The sequence below is a fragment of the Delphinapterus leucas genome, chromosome 10 (genome assembly GCF_059928025.1).
Source record: "Delphinapterus leucas isolate spDelLeu-1000000601 "Yukka" chromosome 10, BTC_Dleu_Yukka2, whole genome shotgun sequence".
In the NCBI taxonomy this organism is placed as follows: Eukaryota; Metazoa; Chordata; class Mammalia; order Artiodactyla; family Monodontidae; genus Delphinapterus; species Delphinapterus leucas.
Window position 1 is genome coordinate 83,309,620 of NC_143138.1, and position 22,559 is coordinate 83,332,178.

Consider the following 22,559-nt stretch of genomic DNA (forward strand, 5'->3'; position numbering starts at 1 on the left):
GAGTATTTTCAGGATAGATTAGATGTAAAGAAGTGGAAAGGGGGAGTATGAAGAATTCTTTTCTTTTGCTATCAAGGGGAAGGGAGAAATGGGGTTGTGGCTGGAGGGAGAAATAAGGTTGAGGGAAAGCATTTTAAGGAGGGAAATAATTTCAACTTGGTTATAAACTGATGGGTATCAGCCTGTGGACAGTGAGAAAATAATGATACAAAAGGAAAAGGGGAGGGTTTCCCTGGTGGCGCAGTGGTTGAGAGTCCGCCTGCCGATGCAGGGGACACGGGTTCGTGCCCCGGTCCGGGAAGGTCCCACATGCCGCGGAGCGGCTGGGCCCGTGAGCCATGGCCGCTGAGCCTGCGCGTCCGGAGCCTGTGCTCCGCAACGGGAGAGGCCGCAACAGTGAGAGGCCCGCGTACCGCAAGAAAAAAAAGGAAAAGGGGAAGATTATGGGAGGAAAGTCCTAGAGTGGGTGAGAAGGAATGGCATCGCATGCACAGGTAGAGGGACCAGATATGAGAAGGGATAGTTTTTATCCCATGTATCAGGAGGGAAATAAGAGAAACGGGTACAGATTCAGGTGGATGGTAGATTTCGTGGTGGAAATATGAGGGATTTGTTTTATGGGTACTCCTACATTCTCAAGGTCATCATCTGAGAGTGGGAAAAAGGTCTTGACTTTCCAGTGCCAAGAGCATCATCTTTTACTCCTTTGTAGTCATCCCCCCACTTCACTCCTCTGTGAATGTGTGGATTTTCAAAAGCTTGTGACTGGCCACTTCTCACTTTCCTTCCTTTTTCCAATAGCTGTATCCCCCTGGTCCCGTGTCAGGGTATCCTCTCTCTCCTTTGTGTTGTTCATTTTTTTCTAATGAGTTCACCCTCTTGGCAATGTGGTGTGACTCACAGCCATGCCATTTCTTCACACCTGAGTCAGTTTCCTTTCAGTTCTCATGACCCATTGATCCAGCTCCTTCTTCCATTTGTTGGAGCGGGTTTTTTTTCTTATGCTTTTGTCAGGATGCATTTGTCACCAAACAATGTGTGCCTCCCTGTTCAATTCCCAGATCCTGCACACACAAAAAAGAGTTGATTCCAAATAGGAATATTTAGGTACAAAAATAAATTGTTCAGCTCTTCACATATGCCTGCACCCCTGGAGGCCATTGATAATCACGTTGCTTAGTTGCCCAGAGATCCTTCACTGTTTGATTCCTAAAATACTGTCAGCAGTAGAACATTTATCCAATGACAGGTTCGCAGTCATTTCCCATTGAACATTCATCCTATGAATCCTCTGCACACACACAACAAAAATCCTGCCAGCACCACGGGAGACCTCAGAGATCCCCAATGCCCCGTATATGCCTGCATAGCCCAGGCTCTGGACTCAGACTTGCAGGCTCTCTTAGAGGAAAACATAGGCAGAACACTCTATGACATATATCACAGCAAGGTCCTTTTTGATCCATCTCCTAGATAAATGGAAATAAAAATAAACAAATGGGACCTAATGAAACTTAAAAGCTTTTGCACAGCAAAGGAAACCGTAAGGAAGACCAAAAGACAACCCTCCGAATGGGAGAAAATATTTGCAAACGAAGCAACTGACAAAGGATTAATCTCCAAAATATACAAGCAGCTCATGCAGCTCAATAACAAAAAAACCAAACAACCCAATCCAAAAATGGGCAGAAGACCTAAATAGACATTTCTCCAAAAAAGATATACAGATTGCCAACAAACACATGAAAGAATGCTCAACATCACTAATCATTAGAGAAATGCAAACCAAAACTACAATGAGGTATCACCTCACACTGGTCAGAATGACCATCATCAAAAAATCTACAAACAATAAATGTTGGGGAGGGTGTGGAGAAAAGGGAACTCTCTTGCAGTATTAGTGGGAATGTAAATTGATACAGTCACTATGGAGAACAGTATGGAGGTTCCTTAAAAAACTAAAGATAGAACTACCATACGACCCAGCAATCCCACTACTGGGCATATACCCTGAGAAAACCATAATTCAAAATGTGTCATGTGCCACAATGTTCATTGCATCAGTGTTTACAATAGCCAGGACATGGAAGCAACCCAAGTGTCCATCAACAGATGAATGGATAAAGAAGATGTGTCACATATATACAATGGAATATTACTCAGCCATAAAAAGAAATGAAAATGAGTTATTTATAGTGAGGTAAATGGACCTAGAGTCTGTCAGACAGAGTGAAGTAAGTCAGAAAGACAAAAACAAATACCATATGCTAACACATATATATGGAATCTAAAAAAAAATGGTACTGGAGAACCTAGGGGCTGGACAGGAATAAAGACACAGACGTAGAGAATGGACTTGTGGACATGGAGAGGGGGAAGGGTAAGCTGGGACAAACTGAGAGAGTGGCAGTGACATATATACACACCAGATGTAAAATAGATAACTATGGGAGGCAGCCGCATAGCACAGGGAGATCATCTCAGTGCTTTGTGACCACCTAGAGGGGTGGGATAGGGAGGGTGGGAGAGAGACGCAAGAGGGAGGAGATATGGGGGTATATGTACACGTATAGCTGATTCATTTTGTTATACAGCAGAAACTAACACACCATTGTAAAGCAATTATACTCCAATAAAGAGTTTTAAAAAAATAAAAATAAAGGCAGGTAACCTTACCTCTTTTACTTAATTTCTCCATCTGAGAAATATGGATAGTAATAGTATTTATCATTGTTACGATGAGCATTGAAAGAGCTAAAAAGTATCAAGTGATTTAAAAAGTGCCTCACATATAGTGAGCCCTCAATACTAAATACTCTCGTTGCTATTGTTATCTTTATTTTACTGACTTCTAGCTTCACCAGCTTGTGGTCCAAAATGAGGTCATGACATTCAATATACAAGTGAAATGACTCTGAGCACAGTGCTTCCTGCAGAGAGAATGATGTCTTTCTTCCCTACCTGGGCCAGTTCCCCCCTCACAGTCACTCCAAGGCCACACGAATGCTTTTTAAAGTCTGGTGGTCAATGACCCCAGCAGCTAAACAGACTGACTGAACACTTCATGTATAGAAATGAATGAATAATAAGCCTACAAGGGTATCAACCAGAAGCCCAAGTCAAGCCAAAATGGCTGATCATTCCCCAAAGTTTTGCGTTTTGAGCTCTGACTTTTTTCAAGCAATATGTGGGGTTGTGGGGAATTGGGGACAACGTCAAGAATGCCCAGTACCAGTGGTGCAGATGAACCTATTTGTAGGGCAGGAATAGAGATGTACATGTAGAGGAACGGATATGTGGACACAGGGTGGGATGGGGAGGGTGGGATGAATTGGGAGATTAGGTTTGACGTAAATACACTAACATGTGTAAAATAGATAGCTAGTGGGAACCTGCTGTATAGCACAGGGAGCTCAGCTCAGTGCCCCGTGATGACCTAGATGGTGGGGGGAAGGTGGGGAGGGAGGTCCAAGAGGGAGGGGATGTCTGTATACATATAACTGATTCACTTCGTTGTACAGCAGAAACTAACAGAACATCATGAAGCAATTTTACTCCAATAAAAATAAAAACTCCTGGAGATAAAAAAAAAAAAATTCTTTACAATCAGAAGGAAAAAGAGATAGGGTTATAGAAATGTTTTAATTTTTTCCCCATATCAGAAAAAAATTTTCTTAATTAATTTTTTGTTGAAGTATAGTTGACTTACAGTGTTGTGTTGATTTCTGCTGTGCAGCAAAGTGATTCAGTTATACATATACATATACGTTCTTTTTTATATTCTTTTCCATTATGGTTTATCACAGGATACTGAATATATATATTCACAGTTCCCTGTGCTATACAGTAGGACCTTGTTGTTTATATGTAGAATCTAAAATATGACCAAATGAACCTATCTACAAAACAGACTTGTGGTCACCAAGGGGGAGGGTGGGGAGGGGAGGGATGTATTGGGAGTTTGGAGTTAGCAGATGCGAAAAAAAAAAAAAGAAATTTTTAGGCCATGAAAATTAAGTTTTGCCTACACAAAATGAAAAATAAATTGTTTACATATTTAAAGTGTAAAAAAAAAAAGGAGTACCAGCATGGGTCAGCCTAAGAGACCTAGAAAGTGGGTGAGTTAGGGGACAGAGTGCTCTGACAATGTCTTAGAAACCATATATAGAAAAGCCTTTGCCAGCCTGAGCTGCTCCCAGCAGGGCTGCATGCCCAGAGCCTGACCTCAGATTCAGAACAGAGAAAGTAGGCTGCAGTCTTTTCCCTGACCAAAACGTTGTCTAAAGTGAAGCATTTTTCCTCCTTGTTTTGACAGTGCACTAGAGGTCTGTGGACCCTTCTGAGCTGCGTGATAGGATGCCTGGGGCCTAAATAATTACTTGGAATTGAGAAATGGGTTCTCTTTACGCACAGTCATTGTCAGCGCTATGGCTACTGCTTTAAGACTTTGAGATTATTTTTGCAGGCTTAAAGATTGATCACACTATTGGTTTTTTACAGTCTTTCTCTCTTTCTAATTGAGACGGAATATTGCATTAGTTTTAGGTGTACAATATAACGATTTGATAGATGTATATATTACAAAATGATCACCAAAGTAAGCATAGTTAACATCCGCCACCACACATAGTTACAATTTCTTTTTTCTTGCGATGAGAGCTTTTAAGAGCTAATCTCTTAGCAACTTTCAAATATACTATACTGTGTTGTTACTTATAGTCACCATGTGGTACATTACATCCCCAGGATTTATTTATCTTATACCTGGAAGTTTGTACCTTTTGACTGTACACTCCTTTCATTTTTTAGTGGGATGGAGCCATGTAGGTAGGAAGAGAGAAAATGTATCTTGAGCAAGTGATATTCACTTAATAAGTGAGAAGAATGGAGCTGAACCCCACCTGTGCACAGCTAGTGTTCTAAGAGGAGTCAGGTGTGTTCCCTAAGGGAATTCCTGTTCTCAAATAACCTGGATGGCAAGAGCTAGCAGTGGCTTTTTCATGGGGTCTCATCATGTTACAAAATTGTGGGGATATGTTGTTTGTCTCTCCACTCTCTGTCCCTACTCCACCCCACCAAAAATCAGGTCCCTGGTTTTTCTCTGGGGACATCATCCCTCAGCCCTTCTCCACGTGTTTCAGGCGGGGTTTACCTCACACCTTTATTTCCAATCAGAGGCTCTGATGGGCCTAAGTCAAGACCCCTCCCTAAGGAATTGGCTCAAGCATGAGCATCTGACCAGATCAGAACCAATAAGATACAGGAAACATTTTGGAGGGAGAGAGGGTGTTTCCCGGAATGAGCAACCCTGGCTTTCTCAGCCCCTGTCAAGTGAGGTGAGAGGAGATGGAATCTAGCACTGCTACAGAGATACTGCTGCCATTGGAGAGCATGAGGAATTACTGAAGGCAAATGCAGAGCCCAAAGATGAAGGAAATTCTGCAGGTGGCAGGACAGAGGAGAGCCACGTGGGTGCTGGCAACACTATCTGTGCCTTTTTTTTTTTTTTCAGTTGAATTATAGTTGATTTACAATGTTGTGTTAATTTCTTCTGTACAACAAAGTGACTCAGTTATACATATATATATATATATTCTTTTTTATATATATTCTTTTCCATTATGGTTTATCACAGGATGTGAAATATAGTTCCCAGTGCTATACAGTTGGACCTTGTTGTTTATCCATTCTATATATAATAGTTTGCATCTGCTAATCCCAAATTCCCACTCCCTCCCTCCCCCCACACCCCCTCCCCCTTGGCAACCACAAGTCTGTTCTCTATGTGAGTTTGTTTCTGTTTTGTAGATAGGTTCATTTGTGCCATATTTTAGATTCCATATATAAGTGATATCATATGGCATTTGTCTTTCTCTTTCTGACTCTACTTCTCTTAGTATGATAACCTCTAAGTCCATCCATGTCTGCGCCTTTGAATGAAGCCTCACCTGAAATATACTGTAGTCTCTAGACCAGTGCGTTCCATTGTATGGTCCCTGGACCAGCAGAGTCAGCCTTAGCTGAGAACTTGCCTAACAATGCAAACTGTTGAGTCCTCACTCCAGACTTCCTGAATCAGAACTCTGTGCGTGCAGTCCCATAATCTACATTTTATTAAGCCTTCGGGGTGATTGGGATGCACACTGAAGTTTGAGAAGCACTGCTGTTGACCGATACAATAGAAAGTAAGCTAATAGAAAGTTAGCTAGTCTAACTCAAGTACAATTATTCCAGGGTTCTCAGTACCACAAGCCGATCTATGCCTTTCTTATTAAAGCTGGTCTGAGTTTGGTTTTTATATTCCTCATCCTAGCTTTAATCTTTTTGTTCTAATAGTAGGAAAATCAGATGAAATGTCTTAATCAGAATTCTTCCTTATATTTCCAAAACATATTGAATTATGTGATGATTCCTGCTCCTTGGGACGGCTCTCTGAAGGATAGCAAGGATGTTCAGTGTACAAACTCCTCATTGTAGGGATGAGAAAACCGAAGTGCCATCCCTTAAACCTCCTGGCTGGCTAAAAGTCTGGTCCGGTTCTTTCCACCATACTTGGCTACCTGTGCAGCTGAGTAATTAGACCCACAGCTGATGGAGTCCAGCCAACCCACATTTATATCCTGATTCTGCTACATGGGAGCTTCCAGCTTTTGTGTCTCAGTTTCTTTATCTGTGAAATGATGAAAACGGTTCTACTTCCTTCAGATGCCTAGTGTGAGGGATCTATGAGAATTAGTATGGAAAGGGACAAGCTCTGGGCAAATGGTCAATAAATTGTGTCCATTCAGAATAATATTGTCAAATCCATCATTGCTACTGCACTATAAAATGCAGGGCTGCACCCACAGCAGATTGAACCGAGCCAGGGAGTGTTATCTGGGAGAAGCAGCATCTCGGTCCTGCACGGAGTTATCCAGCCTGCTGATTTCAGGGAGCCCTCTGAATTCCCTCAGCCAGTCACCTAACTCAAGCGGCTCCAATCAGCATCATAACGTAATCTCTCACTTCAGCTTCCCATCAGAAGCTGTGTTTCTAAACCTCATCCCCTTTAAGGCCATCTTTCTTCTGAAGGGAGCGAGGCTGCTGGTGATTAAGAGTTGTTTAAATTGCCATCAAAACAATTAAAAGGTGAATCATTTTTACTAAAGAACCGGTCTTTATTCCTGTCCTGCCCCTAGGTTCAGGATAGGAATGAAGACGTAGAGAATGGACTTGAGGACACGGGGAGGGGGAAGTGTAAGCTGGGACGAAGTGAGAGAGTAGCATTGACATATGTCCACTACCACATGTAAAATAGCTAGCTAGTGGGAAGCAGCCGCATAGCACAGGGGGATCAGCTCGGTGCTTTGTGACCACCTAGAGGGATGGGATAGGGAGGGTGGGAGGGAGACGCAAGAGGGAGGGGATATGGGGATATATGAATACATACAGCTGATTCACTTTGTTATACAGCAGAAACTAACACACCATTGTAAAGCAATTATACTCCAGTAAAGATGTTTAAAAAAAGAAAAGAACCGGTATGCTTGAATCAGTGGGTATCTCGCTCATTTCCATGGATGCTTGATTCATGTCTCATCCACACAGAGGGAGGTGGTTTATTAAGGATTATGACGTCCTGCCTTCTCTGGGCCATCCAGAGGTTGTGCTGCTCTGGGAGGGGAGGGACCACATTAAGCCCAGTAATATTTTTAGAGCTGCATTTCTCTTGCCTGGCTCTAGATCATTCATCTGGCCTTTCAGCATGGCTACAACTTAAGTGACACATCAGGGACATTTTCCTGATAGATCTTATTTGGAGCTGAATCTTGTAGCTGCATGAATAAAATGGATATCTGCTTAATAACTGCCTGGGTTCAAATCCCAGCTTTGCCACTTAATACCTGTATGACTGTGAGGAAAATATTTAGCCATTTGGTGCCCTGGTTTATCCATCTTTGAAACGGGGATAATGGAACCTACCCATAGGATAATGATTAAACAAGTTAACGTTTGTTAAACCTTCGATGAGTAAAAATGAATAATAATAATAAATAATAATATATACCTTTTACTAAGAATTTATTTTGTGCCAGACTTTACGCTAAGCACTTTACATTTAACAGATATGTTTATCCCAAACATAAATCACTGTAGTAGTGTGATAGTAATAATAAACAATATTGATAACAGTATTAATAATAATGGCAGAAATAATAATAATAATGTGTGCACACAGAACTATAGTACTATGTCTAACCTCACAAAACCTTATTAGTGAGGTTCTATTATAATCTCCATTCTGCACATGGGTAAACTGAGCCACAGAAAGGATAAGTATCTTTCCCAAAGTCACACAACTACCAAGGGGCAGAGTTAGAATTCAAATTTCATCCTCCCTGACTACAGATCCCAAGCTTTCAATTGCCCACCAACTCAAAACCACATAAATATTGCATTATAAAATGAAGGTGTCAGTGTTCACATTTTCTAGATGCATGGGATAGATCAAAAATGTCAATACCATTTTTTTCTCTAGGCAAATAATTCCAAATAGGAGACACATAAATGGAATGGAGAACTGTAAAGGTTCCCAGGTGGCTGTGGGGCAAGCCCTGTGTGCTCCATGAAAACGAGGGCTTGTTTTCCAAGTGAAAAATGACTCCATTAGTAATAGGTTTTAAAAACTATAGACTCAGCACCTTTCAGAAGATACTCAGTTGGGTAATAAAAAAAAAAGTAGAGGCTTTTATAGCATCCAATTACATGACAAGTGAGTTACATTTAAAGGTATTGAAAAAAAGTGATTTCAAATGTGAAATGAGGGGTGTGAGCAAAATGTAACTAGTCCTCATATTAAGTTCTTTCCAAGCCCATGGGGGAGGTGAAGTCATAAAGGATAAGCATGTAACCTGACTTGAACTTGACAATTCTGCCTGTAAGTAAGCAGGTGTGTCTGGTGACCAGAGACAAAAGGGAACGGTGATGATCAGAGTCATCACTCGTCAACTACCCACTCTGTGCCTACTTCTGTGTGAGGTCCTTCCCAACACCCTGTTCTGGTCCTTCCTAAAGTGTTTCATTGGGAACCCTTCTGAGCCCCATTTTACAGAAGAGGAAACTGGAACTTTGAGGTAGTAAGTGACTTGCCCACGGTCCTTCCACCTGGTAAGGGGCCAAACTGGGGTTCGTACTGGTGTCTGTGTACTTGAGAGCCAACTTGCTTCCCACCACATCATGTTTCCTTTCTAAAAAGAGACCACAAGAGAAATTCCAGGATTTGAAGGCTCAATTTTAGGGGAAACGACTTTTGATTTTCTTTGCACAATGTCACATTTAGGTAGAGAGGTAATTTTTTTAGAGGTGGAGACAAATTGAAGCCTTGCTATTGTGGAAATACCTAAGAAAAGAGAGCCTAATGATAAAGATTAGGGAAGATCCCTTCTGGGACTAAGTTCAAGAGAAGGATTTGTGTATTTATCTTTATGTCCTAGTGTTTTATGCCAAGCTGGTGTAAAGTACATGCTCCATAAACGTTCACTCCGTTGGCTCAAATTTTGTTCTTTTAGTTCCCAAACCCCTTAGGCGGAGCCAAATATACTTTAAGTTCCTTGAACCCTGGGAGAATGTCTAGCATTTCTTTGACACCCGCATCTGCCCTCCAAGGCACAATGGTAAGCGTGTAGGTGCTCAAATCAATGCAATTAATACAGACCCCATTGGAAATTCTGTTAGGGTTGGCTTCAAGTTCAGTGTACTTTGGGAGGCTATGAAGGACTGAGCTAGACATTGATACCAAGCTCGACCAAAATAGTAGCTGTATCCTCAGAAATTCTGATTAAGCAGGATTGAGAGAATAACGACTAGAGATTGAAATTTTAAAAATAAGACTCTGTTTACTGCAAATCCGTATACAGAAAGAAGAAATGACGGAAGCCCAAAAGAACGGTTTAACTCTTCCATCTTCCTGGAATCTTGAAATTATAATCATTGTTGTATTCACCCTTATATAGAATTAACTTAGTTGCTTGAACAAGTGGCCAGGAATCTATCTAAGAGAATTGTCCTTTTGTGTGTGGTTAGGGGTGTTGTTATTTTGATTTGTTTTCCTAGAACTGCTTTTTATTTTTCTGTGGTCACAGGATTCTAGTAATGTAGGGGAATTTGGGGCACAGGTGTCTCAGAAATCAAGGGTAGTTTATAGATTCTTGTAGTAGAGGAAGGGAGCAAATTAAAAGTTCCCCAAATATACCGATGCCCTAATCACCCAAAACCAGTGAACGTGTTACGTTTATACGGCAAACGACATTTTGCAGATGTTTGAGGGGTTACGAGGATTAAGTTAAGGGTCTTGAGATGGGAACGTTTTCTTGGATTATCCACATGGGCTCAATCATAGGGATCCCTCTAAATGGAGACAGGGTGTTAGAGCCAGAGAAGGAAATGTGATTGATGGAGCAGAGGTCAGAGTAATAAGACTGCTCACCTGGAAGAGAGAAGAGAGCCACGAGCCAAGGAGTGCAGGCAGCCTCTAGAAGCTGTGAAAGGCAAGGGACAGTTTCTCCCCCGGAGCCTCCAGAAGAAATGTAGCGAGACTTCTGACCTCCAGAAGTGTAACATAATACATTTGTATTGTTTAAGCCACCCGGTTTGTGGTAATTTGTTACAGCAGCCATAGGAAACTAGGACAAAGTTCCCCATCAGCAGCCTCGGCCAGAGAGGGGTGTTTCCTGACGGGAGCTTCAGAAAATAGTCTACCTGATTGGAAGCCTAAGTATTATCTTTGGGTACTTGTGATGTACCTTAGGGTTTCTCAATCTCTTCAATGTCAGCGCTATTAATATTCTGGCTGGATGATTCCTTGTTGTGGGGCCGTCCTGTGCATTGTAGGATGCTTAGCAGCATCCCTCGCTTCTACCCAGTAGATGACAGTAGTACCGCTTCCCCTCAATTGTGACAATCAGAAATGTCTCCAGACATTGCCAAAGGTCCCCTGGGGAGAGGAAGAGTAGCAAAAGTGCCTCCAGGCTGAGAACCATTGATCTAGATTGATCATATCCTCCTCAGTTTTAAAATTTCTGGTGACAGTGAGCAAGCCATCTTTCTCCCACGGCCCTAATTCATAAATTAGCCAAACCCAAAGACACACAAAATATGCTTTAGTCAGAGTCATTTTGTTGCTCAATTATAAGGCAAAAAAATCCTCACCTCTATACTCGATAGAATAATCTCATGGCTTGTACCAAAATATCAGACAGGATTTCTTTGCGGATGAAACTCCGCTGATAACCTAAGGCAAGTTATTAATCTACTCAGCCCAGCCAGCCAACACCTTAAGCCTGTTACTCTCAGTAAATGCCAGATAAAGTGTTTTATCAAACTGAGTGAAATGGTTTTGCGGCCCTCCTCTTTATTGGTGGGAGTTAATTGGGAATCCAATTCATAACTGTTACTGGTTCAAAATTCCCAAAATGTACTGGGATGAAATGTGGTAAAGTCTGAGTAAAGGAGAGGGTACGCTCTGTTCCTCGTCTGGTTCCAAAATGTGGCTATTATTGGACATGGAAGCAGAAGCAGCCTCTAGAAAGCCAGTTCTCCCTTCTCCGAATCAACATGCCTGCCAAAGGATGCCTGAATTCAGGAGGCGGGGTGGGTGGGAGGAGCGCAAGGGAGAACCGATTCTAGTTCATTTACCGAAAGAAATTCACATTGTGCCATGGATAGGTTTGGCAGAGATAAGGCAGTCAGAAGTGGGAAAAGGACAAGAGAATAAATGACACTGAGTTACGATCAGCTAGGATGGACGGGTAGGAGGATGTTATAGACTAAACGTCTGCATCCCCTCAAAAATGCTCATGGTGAAGTCCTAACCTCCAATGTAATGGCATATGGAGATGGGGCCTTTGGGAGGTATTAAGTTTAGATGAGGTCAAGAGAGTGGGGCTCCCAGGATGAGGTTACTGTGCTTATAAGAAGAAGAGACCAGAGCTCTTTTTCTCTCCAACATGCAAGGACACAGCAAAAAGGTAACCATCCGTAAGGCAGGACAACAACCCTCACCAAGAACCCAACCATGCTGGCACCCCGATCTCGGACTTCCCGGCCTCCAGAACTGTGGGAAACAAATGTCTATTGTTTAAGCCACCCAGTCTCTGGTATTCTGTTGTAGCAGCTTGAGGAGGCTAAGATGAGCAACTGAACCACAGAAATTTTATGAAGAGCTAGAAAGATTTGAGTTTCTTGGAATGACCCCTGCCATCACCACCAAGCATGAGACCTCTGGCTTTTTAATTAGTTCTTTGAATTTTGTAAACATGAAAATCACGTGCTAGGTTGAAGACTAGATTCTCACTAGCTCTATGAGTGTGTACAGGTCTCTTTCTTGCTTCCCTTTTTTGGTTTCTATATTAAAATGGGCATAATAATACCTGCCTTGAAAGAGCATCATAAAAAGAGAATGAAATCATAGGTGTGAAATCATAGGTATGTTATGGGCACTCAGTAAAGGTAAGTCTTCTCCCCTCCCATCTAGCCTCATCTTGATCAATTGAAAACAGGTCAAACCTAAATGAGGCAGGTTCAGTTAGTGTGTGAATGTGAATGAGGGTATGTGAACATTTATTCCTGATTTGGATAATTACCAACACTAGTATACTCAAGTATGAAGGGTAGTTCTTCTAAGGGTCTCCTTGTGGTAAATATTTGAAAACACTGCTTTTGTAAACCCATCTTCTAGTCCCCATTCTTCTGGTAATTTCACCTTGATTCTCCTTTGAGAAGCCTCCTTTTTCTCATTCTCAGTCTATGAGTTTCAGTGGGAGCTGAGAACACTCTGTCTCATACACACACACACACACACACACACACACACACATCTAACTCAGGAAAGAACACTTCCTTGGTTTGTAAATATGATCATCTACACCAATTATTTCAGATTCCACATATATGCATTAATTTGTTTTTCTCTTTCTGACTTACTTCACTCTGCATGACAGTCTCTAGGTCCATCCCCATCTCTACAAATGACCCATTTTCGTTCCATTGAGTAATATTCCATTGTATATATGTATCATATCTTCTTTGTCCATTCCTCTTTTGATGGACATTTAGGTTGTTTCCATGTCCTGGCTATTGTAAATAGAGCTGCAATGAACATTGTGGTACATGACTCTTTTTGAATTATGGTTTTCTCTGGGTATATGCCCAGTAGTGGGGTTGTTGGGTCACATGGTAGTTCTATTTTTAGTTTTTTAAGGAACCTCCATACTGTTCTCCATAGTGGGTGTCTCAAATTATATTCTCACCAGCAGTGCAAAGCAGAAATAGAGATACAGACATAGAGAACAAACATATGGATACCAAGGAGGAAAGGGGAGGGGTGGGATGAATTGGGAGATTGGGATTGACATATATACACTATCGATACCATGTATAAAATAGATAACTAATGAGAACCTACTGTATAGCACAGGGAACACTGCTCAGTGCTCTGTGTTGACCTAAATGGGAAAGAAATCCAAAAAAGAGGGGTTATATGTATATGTGTTGCTGGTTCACTTTGCTGTACAGTAGAAACTAACACAACATTGTAAAGCAACTATACTCCAATAAAAATTTAAAAAAAAAACAAAAACACTTCCTTGCATCTGGCCAGTGAGTCTATTAATCATTACCCAAACCAGATCAGAATAAATTAATCTCAAGAATACTGTTAGAATTCATTAAAAGGGGAAAGATTTCTTTCTGCTGGGATTGCTGGTAATAAGTGTAGTCTGAGCCTGGAGTTGTCAGGAGTCACCATAATGAGAAGGCCAGTGTAAAACTTAAAAGTCATCACAGAAGAAAGCAGAGCTGAGAAATGGAGAGAGAGTGATGGCAACAAGTCCCCTGGATCCAGCTGTTCCTGAAGCTAGTTGGTCCCTTGACCTTCCAGGGATTTGAGCCAATTTATGTTTAAGCCAGAATGAATTCAGTATCTCTCACTCTCTACATAAAGACTCCTGAAAAATATATCCTCCCACAATTATTTCAGGATTTCACCTTGGGGTGAAATTCCCTGTGTTCAGAAATTAATTTTCTCAGCCAAAAGGAGACTCTGCAGCTGCTCTTCAAATGCTGTTAGAACCACCTCAGGGCTAATTGGTTGAGAACGTATGCTGATGGCCAAGCTCCCAGCACCACCTCCATATGCCTGGGAGACTGACCACAGCTACGGTCTCAGTGCTAGTTGTAAGGAAGTTTCACTGTCAGCCAAACAAGGCCCCAGTTTGAAACTATTAAGCCCAAGCCACCCCTTCCTAATAAACAAGGAGAATTCTCCTTCCTTCCATGTGACACTGGATAAGGGATACAGAGCTAGCCTCATTTAGCTATAAAGATTCCAACTGTTACTTGCTGCCTAAAGTCCCCCAAACATGAAATAGTAGGGGCTACTTTTCTCCCTTCTACTCCAACCATTGTCTTTTCCAGAAGACCCAGCCAGCACTTTTCCTGTTTTAATAAGTATTTGAGAGGTTTGTCTAATCAGGGAGGAAAAAGAGATAATAATAGGTCAGAAAAGAAAGCAAGGGAAGCAGAAATATGAGTGTAGGGTCCAAATGATGTGCTGTCATGATTTGTGGCAACATAGCATTTAGAAAGGAGATTCACTAATGAGAGGTTTCATTTTATTCATACATTTTTCCTGATGTAAAAAATGTAACTTTTTCTTGCTACTTAACTGCCAAATAAACTTGGAGAAACATGTCCATAGGAATAATGACTCCCTCAGATACTGCCCCAGCCCATAACATCAAGATGAGTGCAGGTATTTAGGAATCAGCAATACTTGGGTCCATGATTGACATACCAAGCTAGCCGTTTTGTGTCTGCAATCACTGTCTACTTTTCTGTGCGTGGATATCCTTCTCTATGAATTACGTAAGATGAATCCAACTGTGCTGCTTTGACAATATTTCTTACGTAGGCACAGCTTTTGTTAATTTCTCTACATTTCAAGTCAAAAAAAATACGTCCTGAGTGAGTGACTATCCTTTGAAAAGGTCTAGACTAGAAGAAGGAAAGTATTTAAAGATGGGTAAGATTAAGATGCCTCCCTAATTCTCTGCATAGGTAGCTCCAGCAATGTTATTATTCTATCAATTTCATGCCAGTAGGAATGCAAAGAGAAGAGTTTGGTTTTGGAAATGAGAAACGAAAATATAAAGTGGCTTTGATAATTAGACATGCTCTTTTTCCTTAACACTGACTAGTCTTGAAATCACTAACCTGGGAAGGAATCTGCCATGTGTCTGGAAACCAGAGACTACAGTTTCTAAGGGCCCTGGATCCCTCTCTCTCTCTAGATTCCTTTCTGCTTTTTCTAGGGCTTCCTCCAAAGGTTTCAAAGCCAACTCTCTTCCTTCCTCCCAGCTAAATGGAAATGTGGGACTGAAGCTGCCATCAACCTATATCTTTTGAAATGCGCATGTCCCAAGTTCAAGAAACAACAACCATAAATAGATTAGAATGCCTCTGTATCTCATTGCCAAATCCCAGGAGAATCTGATGGCCAAAATCGGGCCAGGTGTTCACCTCTGATCCAATCACCTCATCCTGAGGGGTGATACCGGGTAATACAAACATTGTCATTAATAACCACAGGGTTATTTTGGAAGTAGCTCCGAATCGCAGATGGTAGCTTTTCAAAAGCCACCTCTGTCGTTCCAAAATCAAAGTCCCCATTCCTTTCTGTGCTTTGCTCTCTTGCCATCTTGAGCTAATTACAGCTGTGGAGCCTGCCCTCCAAATCCTAGCCAGGAGAAAGCTTGTTTCCCCTTAAGTGGAGCTTAGCCAAATGTTGCTTCTTCAAATGCAGATTTCATACAAACAGGCCCTGCAGTTTAAAAGGTGTCTTTAAACCCCATTAAATAACACAGTTCCTTAGCAGGAATATCTCCTGGGACGGGATGTCTTCTATTCAAATGCCATGTTATGACAAGCATGACAGACTTGATGGGCATCTGTTCTGACTCATGACATCCCTTAAATTAAGTTAGGTAGAATGTGTGCAGGCATTCTAAGAAAATCTCCTCGGGGCCCCAGTCCTATTATTTTTCTTAATAGCTCTGAGTTATGACTGTCTTCTCCTAGGGACAGTAAACCCTCTTTCCATACTGGCTACATCATAGCATGTTTTTAGTACCTGATACCTTACCAGCAAAGCCAGTTGGCCTGCCACACATTAAATACTAATTTACTGTTGCATTTCTTCTCCTCTCTCTCTCTCTCTCTCTCTTCTTCCAATAGGCCAGAGTCAGTTTCCCCCACCTGAACTTTAATTTCTGCAAACGCTACAAGGGCCCCTCCTGTTTCCAATTTAACCTTCACCAAAGAGAAGAGTCCTGGGATGCCTCCTAATCCCCAACTTATGCCTCAAACTTGATTCACAGTCGCCGTTTCTTTGGTGGCAAACGCTCAACTTGCCTGTGATCATTATTGGTTATATTGGCTCTTCGATCCAATTTAGTGCATCCTGTCCATTGATCGCTGCAATGTAAATCTGCCTCGTTATTTTAGCTTCAAGGAAATTTGAGGCAGGACTTAATCGGTTACAAGTCGTCAGGAGTAAGTTTCTCTCTGTTTCTCAGTTCTGCTTTCCTATCAGGCAGCTTTGTGAAGACAGCTGGCAGCTGCGGTGTCACATGCTCCCAGCCTCAAGCCAGCAGAAGGCAAGAGTCAATTTTCCAATAGAGAAATTCCAGAATTTCTGTTGGCTTAGTTTCAGTCACTGTGGTCAGGAGAACAAGATGTTCATTGGTCAACCCTAGTTCATTGGTCTGCCCTTAGACCTTCTACTCACTAGAGGCCAGTAGCACACTTCTCCCACCACCACCCCCACCCCCAACTGCCTCAGTTTGGACAACTAAAAATGTCTCCAGACATTGCCAAATGTCTCCTAGGGGGCAAAACGTGCACCTGGTTCGAAATCATTGGCCCAGTCAAGCCATTTGAGTGGCCAACCTCTTCTTGGTTTACTACGAAATAGCCATTCAGAATCCTGGAACTCTGGCTTCTTAACCTTCTTGGAAGCATCACTTAGAAGGAATCACTGTGCATAAGAATCAACCAGATTCTCAGGGCCCACCTCCAGAGACCATAGCTTAGTAATCACGTGTAGAGTCATAGAATGTGCGGTTTTTATAAGTACTTTGAGACCCAGTTCCATAGAGTACTAGTGGTCATTTTGCCACTAGTTCCTTCATTCAAGGTCTATTTACTGAGCATGTACTGTGCTAAGAATTGTCCTAGAAGCTGGAAATACAAATATCACTTCCTTCAGTGAGCTTTCATTCTAGTGGAGGAGACAGGCAGTAAACATAATAAATAAGTAAATTATGTAGTATAATGAAATGTGATAAGTCATATGGGAAAACATCAAACCTTAAATGGGGGTGGCGACGGTAGAGGGGGAATCCCAGGAGTGGAGATGATAGACATGGTGACCTCAGTGAGGGAGTAACATGTGAGCAGGCACATGGATTTACCTACAGGATTTGAGGAAGTATTCCAGCATGCATCTAAGGGAAGAGCAGATCAGAGCCAGGAGAGCCAGTGCAAAGGCCCTGAGGTGGGTGTGTGCCTGACTTACTGAAGGAGAACCAAGGAGATGACATGGCTGAGGCAGAGTGAGCAAGAGGAAGAGGGGGAGGGGATGAGGGCTAAGAGTTAATAACCACAGGGTTATTACAGCTGTGGAGCCTGCCCTCCAAATCCTAGCCAGGAGAAAGCTTGTTTCCCCTTAAGTGGAGCTTAGCCAAATGTTGCTTCTTCAAATGCAGATTTCATACAAACAGGCCCTGAAGTTTAAAAGGTGTCTTTAAACCCCATTAAATAACACAGTTCCCAAATGCCACGGGGCAACTAAGCCCACGTGCCACAACTACTGAGCTTGCGTGCCCTGGAGCCTGTGCGCCACAACTAGGAAGAGAAGCCCTGACACCACACCAAAGAGCCTGCGCGCCGCAACGGCAGGTCCCACATGCCTCAACAAAGATCCCTCATGCCGCAGCTAAGACCTGAAGTAACCAAAAATAAATTAAATAAATAAATAATAAATAAATCTTTTTTAAAAAAAGTTAATGGGGGGCAGGGAGAATATCACATAGACTCTTGTATGAAATTATATGTACTTCATACAGTGAGAAGTGATAAAAGAAATTTTCACATATTGTGATATGGGGAAGTCATTGTGGCTTACACATGAGTTAACATGAATTTTATGCTAACTCAAAGAGCCTGTTTGTGGCCTATCAAACATACATTGTACGGGGCTTCCCTCGTGGTGCAGTGGTTGGGAGTCCGCCTGCCGATGCAGGGGACGCGGTTTCGTGCCCCGGTCCGGGAGGATCCCACGTGCCGCGGAGCGGCTGGGCCCGTGGGCCATGGCGGCTGGGCCTGCGCGTCCGGAGCCTGTGCTCCCAGCGGGAGAGGCCACGGCAGTGAGAGGCCCGCGTACCGCAAAAAAAAAAAAAAAATACACTGTACATCTGCTTTAATTATTAGAGAAAAGGACACATTGACCAAAAGTAAAGAATGTCCCCATTAAAAAAAAAGATTAAATGCCCCTCTTCCTGGGATGCCAATGCTGGTCCTCCTTTGATGATAAGACTCCCTTGCCAGGCGCCGAGGCCATACTGACTCTCTGTGTACGTGCTGGTCTGTTCTTCTGGGGGTTTTTGTTGTTTTTGTTTTTAACCTTGAAAAAATGTAACCCTGACTTTTTAATGTTCTTTGTTCTGACAAGATATAAAACTGTGCTGGAAACCATGCTTCTCCAGAAGAGTTTCTCAGAGTAATCTGGAAAGCGGGCTTCCAGCCTCGTCCTCAGTTTGGGTCGAATAAAACTCTTTCCTATTCTTATTATTGATGGTGTATTGATTATTTTCGTCGACAGAAGACATGAACATGTTTGGAGCAGAGGTGTGACATGATTTGACTTATGTCTTGTTGCTGAGTTTAAAATACTGTATGGGAGGGCTTCCCTGGTGGCGCAGTGGTTGAGAGTCCGCCTGCCGATGCAGGGGACACGGGTTCGTGCCCCGGTCCGGGAAGATCCCGCATGCCGCGGAGCGGCTGGGCCCGTGAGCCATGGCCGCTGAGCCTGCGCGTCCGGAGCCTGTGCTCCGCAACGGGAGAGGCCACGACAGTGAGAGGCCCGCGTACCACAAAAAAAAAAAAAAAAAAGCCAAAAAACCCATATATACTGTATGGGAGGCAAAGATGGGAAAAGCAAGACTAGAGAGGAGGTTATGAGAAGCGGTGACAAGGAATCCGTGGGTGACATCACTGAAAGCGCTTTCCGTACAGTGAGTTGTGTGAAAGCCTGAAAAAACTGATTGAACCGGTTCAGAGGGAAAGTGAAGAGTATTAGCATAAACAACGCTTAGAGGAGGTTTGCTTCAAGGAGAGCAGAAAAGTGAAGCTCCAGGGGGAAGAAGCAATGGGATCAGGGGAGACTGTTTTAAGGTGGGAGAGACGCCCGTAGTTTTACACAGCTGGGAGCAATCTCTAGATTGGCACGCACTGATGACATAAGAGGGAGAGAGAGGTGAGTTGCGCGGGTGGTGTTTTCAAGCCGGAGAGCGAGGATCGGCTCTTGTGCAAGAGGGAAGGTGTTGCCTTTGCAGAGGAGCGTGGTCAGTTTACCTACAGCGACGAGAAGGAAGACGAGGAAGGTGAGTCAGTGTTGCGGTGGGACTTTGTGGAAGTTCTCTTGTTATTGCTTTAATCTTCTCAAAGGAAGAAACAGCAAGGTTGTCAGCTAAGAATGACGAGCAGGAGATGTTAGCATTTTGAGAAGGGAGGAGATGTCAGAAGGAGAGTGGGAGAGGGGTGCGTTGTGGTACTAATGCCAGGAGCGTGGCTTTACACCCAGAGATGGGTCAAGGAATACGAAAGTGATGGAGTCACTTTCTTCTGTGTTGTTGGAAGGAAGGTGGGGACAGGATAACGTCCTCAGCACCGGGCATGGGTTTGAGGAACGTGTTCGGGACACACCAAGTTATTCATTGAGTCTTGGCGAACTATGGTGGAGAGGGCAAACCCTGGCAGGCAGAATTGGAATTGGGAGGCACGTGAAAAAAATGTCTTGCGGTACTGTTCGGTCTAAGTTTGATGTTGGCCTTGGACTAGGGCTTAATCCTCTGGTATATACGTGTTTGCCTTCTTGCTCTCACATCACCAGGATTTTCTCAGGGTTGGAGGTGGGGAGAAACTGTGAGAAGGTATTTGAAAGCCGTTCCACCTCTTCGGAGAACAGCTGCTATAAATCACCAAGTAGTGTTCCAGAATTAATACCAGTAGGGTTGGGGAAACATGTCTTTTAAAGTGAGGGTGCTTGTAATCTCGTGGTCACCCTTTGTTGAATAATAGATAGGTGCCTATCCCTTCAGCAAAGAAAATGAGATGAAAATGCTTTTTTCCAAAGTTATGCATTTTCAGAAGAGGACTGAGCCATCAGCACCTCACCATCCTTGCATAAAGGAAGGCTCAACAGGATCAATTAAGTTCATTTGTTGACTCATCCTATTAAAATGCCTCTAGGCCTCTAGGAAAAGCTGAGCCCAAAATGCACCGTCGTCAAAGAGAAAATTGATGGATGTAAATAGACCAGCCAACCAAACTGGGTCTGAGAGGCAAGACTAGAGATTGGAAGGACTTACTTGAAAATTATATAAAACTGTTGCTAAAAAGGAACTGACTGCATCTCTCTGTGTGTTCCCTTATGTCCTTTAAAAAAAAAAAAGTGCTTTTCTTACCTCACACCTTATAATGTACGTATCCGAACAAGCTTTGTTTCCTTCACAGTAGTTGCCTTTGAAGCTTAGCATTTATCTATCGTAATGATGTTCACATGAGATGCTGTCATAACGTACATGGCATCCTTTTGCACCTGCCAGCTTCCCAGTACATCTCCTTCTAGGGGGATTTAATTTCAAGGAGAAGCTACCAGCTGTTCTGAGTCAAAGCTAACAAATAACATGGCTGATCAGATAGGGGATCTGAAATTTTAAGAAGAGGCCTGGGCTTCCCTGGTGGTGCAGTGGTTAAGAATCCACCTGGGGCTTCCCTGGTGGCACAGTGGTTGAGAGTCCGCCTGCCGATGCAGGGGACACAGGTTCGTGCCCCGGTCCGGGAAAATCCTACATGCCGTAGAGCGGCTAGGCCCGTGAGCCGTGGCCGCTGAGCCTGCGCGTCCAGAGCCTGTGCTCCGCAACGGGAGAGGCCACAGCAGTGAGAGGCCCGCGTACCGCAAAAAAAAAAAAAAAAAAAGAATCCGCCTGCCAATGCTGGGGATAGGGGTTCGAGCCCTGGTCTGGGACGATCCCACATGCTGCAGAACAACTAAGCCCGTGTGCCACAACTACTGAGCCTGCACTCTAGAGCCCGCAAGCCACAACTACTGAAGCCCCCGCACCTAGAGCCCGTGCTCCGCGATAAGAGAAGCCACTGCAATGAGAAGCCTGCGCACCGCATCGAAGAGTAGCCCCTGCTCGCTGCAACTAGAGAAAGCCTGCACGCAGCAACAAAGACCCAACGCAGCCAAAAATAAGTAAATAAAATAAATAAATTTTTAAAAAAAGGAAGAGGCCTGATTTTCTAATACAGAATGTAAATTAAATCTACAATTTGCAAAGTTGACTCGAGATGGGAAATCGGCTCTAGAATATAATTGTAGCCTCCGACATCTAGATTTCCCCCTAATTAGAAATAGCTTTATATCATTTCTTCTGCTTATTATTTAAACTTTATACAGAAAACATACAGATCAAGTGTAATCTCACTGCCGAGAGGTACCTGTGATTTATAGTTTTGTGTATATCTTTAATTTTTCCTTGTTCCTATAGAGTTCAAAATGAGGAATCTTCTTTTGTAAATGGGATTATTATGATAATTTATCTTGTCATTTATGTAAAATGAGTGCCATTCTGTGTCAAATGTAGAGCTAGACATCATTTTTAATGGCAGTGCGGTATTGTGCTGTAGGGAGGATTCGTAATTTAACCAGCCCACTCCTGATGGGCGCTTAAGTGGTATCCAAAATGTTGCTTCTATAAACATTACTAGGAACATTGCTGTCCTTCCCAATTCTGTTATTTACAAAAAGGCCTTAACCTGTTCTTCCTACTCACTAATCCTCCCTCAGGCTTTCTTCTTGAGGTAACATGTTTTTGAAGGATGTCTAACTTACAAGGTTTCCGTAGTCATCATTTTTTTTTTAATAGATTTATTTTATTTATTTATTTATTTTTGGCTGTGCTGCGTCTTTGTTGCTGCATGTGGGCTTTTTCTAGTTGCGGCGAGCAGGGGCTACTCTTCATTGCGGTGCGCGGGCTTCTCATTGTGGTGACTTCTCTTGTTGCGGAGCAAGGGCTCTAGGCACACAGGCTCAGGAGTAGTGGCACATGGGCTCAGAAGTTGTGGATCGCGGGCTCTAAAGCGCAGGCTCAGTAGTTGTGGCATACGGGCTTAGTTGCTCCGTGGCATGTGGGATCTTCCTCGACCAGGGCTTGAACCCGTGTCCCCTGCCTTGGCAG